Raw genomic sequence first — 6,696 nt, forward strand, 5'->3', positions numbered from 1 at the left:
TATCTCAGGTACTGCTGAAAAATTGCGGCTGGCTCACCGCCATGAAGGGATTCCTGGGGTGCCAGACAAAGAGTCTCCCCTTTTTCTCTCTGGCGCCGCACACCCAGTTCTCATGCACTAGTTGAATTCCTTTATATCAGGGTTCCCCAACCGTTTCGGCAATGACAGCTACTTCTGATCAATGAAAATCATTGTGAGCTACTGAAAGCCAAGCAACTCACACATTTTAACCCGATACATCCTTGCCCAGCTTGATTAACTTTAAGCCTAATGTCCATGGAGCCAGATACTATGGTTTGAACAACATACTTTGACTGGGGCACTGTAACATGGCTGCCATATGCTTCAGAGTGTAGTCTGTTGGGACGTATTAACTTGTATATGAATGAATGTGATATATGTGTATGGGTGACTTATAACCTGTGTCATATGCACTTGTGATACAGGACATAATGTATGCCATCTATAGTACAGGTACATGTATAACACAGCAACGATGATGAATTCAACCCAGATCTGTGAGTGGGTGTGTGTCTGATAAGTTTCAGCGCTCTGTCCATCATCTCCTTGTGTTTGCTTTGTTCGCCCTAAGTTGGCAGGGTATGCCCGGACGTGGGTCCCTTGCTCACTTTGCCACTGGATTCAAGCTAGCCTGGCTGATATGGGGTGTTACCCTGAAACCGGTCCCAGGATACTTGTTTCTGGTCCAGGGAAGACATGACTTGGCAGTTCGGGTTGGACTGTTCCTATGAGGCACGGGGTCATGACTGATTTGCATATAGCTGTGTCTGAACTGGAGTGGCAAAGTGAGCTAGAGAACGATGATGGATTCAACCCAGATCTGTGTCTGGGGATAAGTGTCGGAAAAGTTTCAGCGCTCCGTCCAGCATCTCCTTGTGTTTGCTTTGTTTGCCCTAAGATGGCAGGGAATGCCCAGAGGTGGGTACCTTGCTCACTTTGCCACTGGCTTCAAGCTAGCCTGGCTGATGAGGGGTGTTACCCCAAAACCCACCCCAGGATGCTTGTTTTCGGTTCAGGGAAGACATGGCTTGGCAGTTCAGGCTGGACTGTTCCTATGAGGCACAGGGTCAAGACAGATTTGCATATAGCTGCATCTGAACTATGGTGGTGAAGTGAGATAAAGAACGATGATGGATTCAACCCAGATCTTTGACTGGGGGTGAGTGTCTGAAAAGTTTAAGAGCTCCGTCCATCATCATCTTGTGTTTGCACATGTGTAACACAAACATGCAAGTTTTTTTTTAAATGGGAGAAATTTAAAGTGCAGAAAAATGTTCTGCAAAAATGCTTATTACATGGAACATTTTCCTGCATTTTAAGTTTCTCCCATTCAAAATATAATGTATGTATTTTTCATTCATAAATATGGCAGCGTGTTATGCTATGTTATGTTAATGAAATTTGTATAGCGCGACTGTTACCCGAGGGTGTCCTGGCGCTGTTATAGAATATCCATCCTTGGACCGAGCTGGGTGGGTATAAAGGTCTTTTAGAGCGTGAATAACCATGTGTTTAGGGCCTTCCTAAAATTCAAGTGATTAGTAGTGTCTCTAAGGTGTCGTGGGAGAGTATTCCATGCCTTGGCTGCTCCCACTAAAAAGCTTTGTCCACCCCAATTAGCTTTTTTTGCCATAGGGACTGAAACTAATTTTGCCTCTGAAGACCGCAACATTCTTCTGGGTGTATACCATCGAATGTGCCTTATCAAATGGGTAGGTCAGCTTCCATGAAGGGACCTGTGCATAACACACATGGCCTTAAACAGAATTCGTTTTTTTTACTGGAAGCCAATGAAGCCTTTTGATCTCAGCCGAGATTGCTGCGTACTTTGGAATCCCAGAGATCAGTCTAGCAGCTGCATTTTGCAATAGTTGGAGTTTCTTTAATAGCCCCTGCTGGATATTTAGGTATAAGCTATTACAATAGTCCAGTCTCGATAAGGCCAGGGCTGAGACAACTATTCTTTGCCTCTCTTTAGGTAGTAGAGGCAGGATCTTTTTACAGGACCTCAGTGTATACGAAGTAGCAGAAACTACTGCGTTAACTTGATCTTTAAAGGATAGCTTATTATCAATAATGACTCCTACGTTTTTTTACTTTTCTACTAGGAGTTGGGAGTGGTCCCAATGAGTCTGGCTACCATTCTGGGGTCCAGAAGTTTAAGTCATTTCCAAAAAGAACCACCTCCGTTTTGTTGGAATTTAATTTGAGACAGTTCTGAGCCATCCAATTGCCAACCGCGGTCATACAATCCTTGAACCCGAATGCTGTACTCTGACGTTCCCTAGGAAGAAGAGAGACTACAATCTGGGTATCGTCCGCATAAGAGGTGAGGTAGAACCCAAAGGATTCTACCAACGGGGCCAATTGTTTTACATAGATATTAAAAAGTGTTGGACTAATGGATGATCCCTGAGGGACACCACAGGGAAGAGAGAAGGGTTTGGCAGAAAAATCTATCAGAGTAACGGTTTGAACTCTATCAGCTAAGAAGGACTTAATAAGATTCCAAGCTGTCCCTTTGACTCCGATCTCATGTAACCGGTCCATCAATAGCCCATGATGGACCGTATCAAAGGCCGCGGATAGATCCAACATGATCAATGCCGCTTTTCCTCCTTGGTCCAATATAGATCTAATTTCCTCAGTAGATTTGAGAAGCGCCGATTTGGTGCTATGTCCCCCACGGAAACCATATTGTGAGGGATCCAGCACATGACCTTCTTCCAAAAATCTACTAAGTTGAGTATTCATTATTTTTTCCGCGATTTTTGCAGGTAGAGGCAGCCTAGATATGGGCCTAAAGTTATTAGGATCATTAGGATCCAAATGTGGTTTTTTTAGAAGCGGAAGAACCAATGCTGATTTCCATACTTTAGGGAAATAGCCTTTTCCAAACATGGAATTTATAATAGTTGTTAGAATTGCTGATATAGGTTCCGGAGCTAGATTCAGTACAGATGTGGGACAGGGATCCAATGGTGAACCTGATCTGGTTTTCTCCAAAAGTTTTCCAACCTCGGAAACTGCAGTAGGTGTAAAATTAAGGAGCTGCGTCACTATGCTATTTGAACAATTTTGATCTGTCAGCCTAGATAAAGGTGTCAACTTTGGGGAATGTGAAAATGTTGAGAAGATAGCTTCAACCTTATCAAAAAGGGATTTAGCTATCTTGTCACAAAGTTCTTGACTAGTTTTTATAGGAGGAGGAACTGGGTGAGCCAGGACTGTAACTGTTTTAAACAATTCTTTGGTGGAATTTTTTGCGTCATCAATTTTGAAGGCAAAATACTCTTTTTTTTTTTGATCATCTGTTTTTATTAAGTTTTCAAACACAGTTACAGAAGTTCGGCTTACTTGCATATGAGTTCCTTTGTCGTAACAGCATTATATATTACACATGATAGGGACATAGTTGGGTTGTAGAATGGCAACTCTACCCAGTTGCTCGGAACCCCTAATAAAGCCCAGATCTTAAGCATTGCCATCTACGTTGAAGGCAAAATACTCTTGTTTTGTTTTAAAAAGCAATTGCTTATATTTCTTCATCCTGTCTTTATGTATTTTTTTTCATTTTCATCATACTTCCTTCGCCAGGTTCTTTCAAGGTGTTTACAAAGGAGTTTTTTTTCTCTTAAGTTCTTGAGAGTACCAAGGAGAGGTAGGTCGATCTCTAATATTGCGGAGGATTTTTTTAGGAGCCAATTTATTGCGAGCTGCTTCTAGCCAATTGGAATAGTTCAGAGAGGCTTCATCTAGATCAGAAGAAATAGTAGGGAAGGTGTCAGCTAACAGGTTGTTTAAGTCGTCGGCCCGCACCTTTTACCAAGATCGACTAGCCTTATATTTAATCATGCCTTTTTTGGTACCCTGCGAAGGAGGTGTTACCGTAAATTTCACTGCCTTATGATCCGACCAGATCACAGGGAGGGTGTCAGTAAAAGTGACCTGTGCGGTATTTGAAAATATTCCATCTAGGATATGGCCTGCATTGTGTGTGGCACCAAGGACCAGTTGCTTTAGGTCATTTGTGTTCATAATATCTACTAGCTTTCTGGTATCAGGATCGCCTTCAGCTTCTAGGTGGAAGTTGAAATCCCCTAATATCGTGTAGGAACTTGCACCTAATTCATTTTCCACCCAGCTGCTGGCTTGAGTTATAAACCTGGATTTAGGACCAGGAGGCCGATACACCAGCGTGCCTTTAAACGTATATTGGTGCGAGAGATAGAAACAGAAATCTAGTGCTTCGCACTCCGGGTTAGATGAACTATTAAAGGTGGCGTTTAGGGAATCATGATAGATCATTGCTAATCCACCTCCTTTCTTATATTGTCTGTTTAACGTGTGGCAGATAAAACCCGGGGGTGTGGCTTTTACCATATCTGGTCCAGAGGCCTCATCTGTCCATGTCTCTGTAATAAAAGCGATCTTAATCGCTTCATTCTCCATTAGATAAGCGCATTCAACATTATGTTTGACTAGTGACCTAGCATGCAATAAAAGGCAATTTAAAAGATTCTTTCCTCTACCCCCTTTCTTTTCTTTAGACAGAGTCTGTGTAATTTTAGTCGGCTGTGGGAAGTGCAACGGTATTATAGTTCTGCAGTTGGGACAGGTCGTCAAGTCATTAACAGGCTTTGTATCCGGACAAATACATATACATCGGTAATTGTGCACCTTAGTATTTAAGTTGTGCAGCATAGTGCTGCAGTATGTCTGGCGTCTGGTTTCTCTTGCAGTTAAACGGGCAAAGGGACAGGCGCAGACGGGCTTGCCTTAGGCGCACCTTCGGCGCTCGCCCTGGCATTCGGTTTGAATAGCCGGAGGTACAGCGCCTAGAGCGCCAACCTGCTTTCCTCTCAAGATGGCGGTCGCGTCAAATATCAAGAGGACACCAAAGGAAACTAAAGTGGGTATGTGCAAATCAAAGCAGCGATTCAAGTTAAAAAGATGTCAGCACAGCGTTGCTATTAAAAAATTAGTAAAATAAACTTAAAATACCCAAGAAGAAGCTCCTTGACAGTACGCCCGGCTCAAGCCTCAGGGGACAACCTTGCGCGCTCGCGCTGGCTTCCGGTTTAAGTATCCGGAGGTACAGCACCTAGAGCGTCAACCTGCTTTCCTCTCAAGATGGCGGTCACGTCAAATATCAAGAGGACCCCAGAGGAAACTAAAGTGGGTATATGCAAATCAAAGCAGCGATTCAAGTTACAGCGATGCTATTAAAAAATTAGTAAAAGATACTTAAAATACCCAAGAAGAAGCTCCTTGACAGTCCGCCTGGCTCAAGCCTCAGGGGACAACCTAGGCACAACCACTAGGAACAAAATACCTGCTGTGTGTAAATGTGACATTTTGAAATGGGAGTTAAAAAAAAAAGTATAAACTCTTTTTATTAAGCAGTTGTTCAGAGTCACTGCAATGCAGTTCAACAGTAAAACAAATGTAATAGGCCACTCGCAGCGAGCCTTTACATTTCTCACCTTTATTCTGTCCAGCTGCGGCCAATATCAGTGCACGGTATGTATCATATAGTATATTCCTATGGATGCATTCAGCACTGAGCAACCCTATACCCTCCCACTAGACCTATTCGACCACTTCCTTAGGTCCCTCTGTACTGTATCCGGGTTCCCTAAATCTTGTCAAATTTACAGGGGCATCCTCAACCTTAGGACCTCGCATTCTGCCTAATGGCTCCAGTTGAGCTCAGTTTCCCATTCCTGGACTGTTGGGGGCCTGCTCTCTCCCCACAGTCTGGCTGAATTTTGCTTTGCCACCCCAGCGGCTATTGCAAGCCACAGAGTAGGGTATTTGGGCTATTTCTCCTCTCTGGTGATACCCAAGATCAGCCATTTGGCCTCCATTGGGACTGTAAGTTATTTGACCGCATTCATCACCTTTGTGACCTCTCTCCAGAAATGCTGGATTATTGGGCAGCTCCAGATCGTTTGGTAGAAGGTACCTGGATCGCCACCTCCTTGGGTACATTGGGCCAAGGCGCATCTGCCTATCCAGTGTAGCCTGGAATGGGAGAAGTAGGACCTATACAATATGCAGAGTTGCACTAGGTGGAATCAGGCTCTTATGTCTATCTCTCTGGGGCTTTGCAGGGCCTCCCTCAATCCTCATCCTCCAGGGTGCCCAAACCTCTGTCCCATGCCTCGTGTAGTGAGTCAAGAGGGTCCAGTGAATTGTTCATTTTTTTTTGTAGACTAGGGAAACTGCTTTAGTTGGCATGGGATCTAGGAGCAGCCGATCCTCCATGGACGAGTAGTCTGGTAGGTGTTCCCCCACAAGCAGGTGGTACCTTAGTGCGTGCCTTAATTACAGGTATTGAAACATCTTCCTCTGCTCCAGGGCATATTCTGACTGAAACTCAGTGAAAGTTGGATGTGATCCCCCTCTCCAGACGTCTCCCAACTTGTCCACCCCTGTCAGACTCCATCGTATGTGATTTTGCAGTTTCTTCACCTCCCAGAGGTGGTTACTGTCCCACAGCAGGGTTTCAGCTGCCAATGTATCCCCCACACCAGGTGACGGCTGGTTGCTTGCCAGGCCTGCACCACCGCTTGGGGGTGGAACGTAAGTGCATCTCCCTTTCCCATCCCATACAGATGGTATGGGTATTCCCGGTCGGCCCTAGCCCCGTGGTCCACTCTGAAGGCTGGG

Source organism: Triturus cristatus, chromosome 1_1 (assembly GCF_964204655.1).
Source record: "Triturus cristatus chromosome 1_1, aTriCri1.1, whole genome shotgun sequence".
NCBI lineage: Eukaryota > Metazoa > Chordata > Amphibia > Caudata > Salamandridae > Triturus > Triturus cristatus.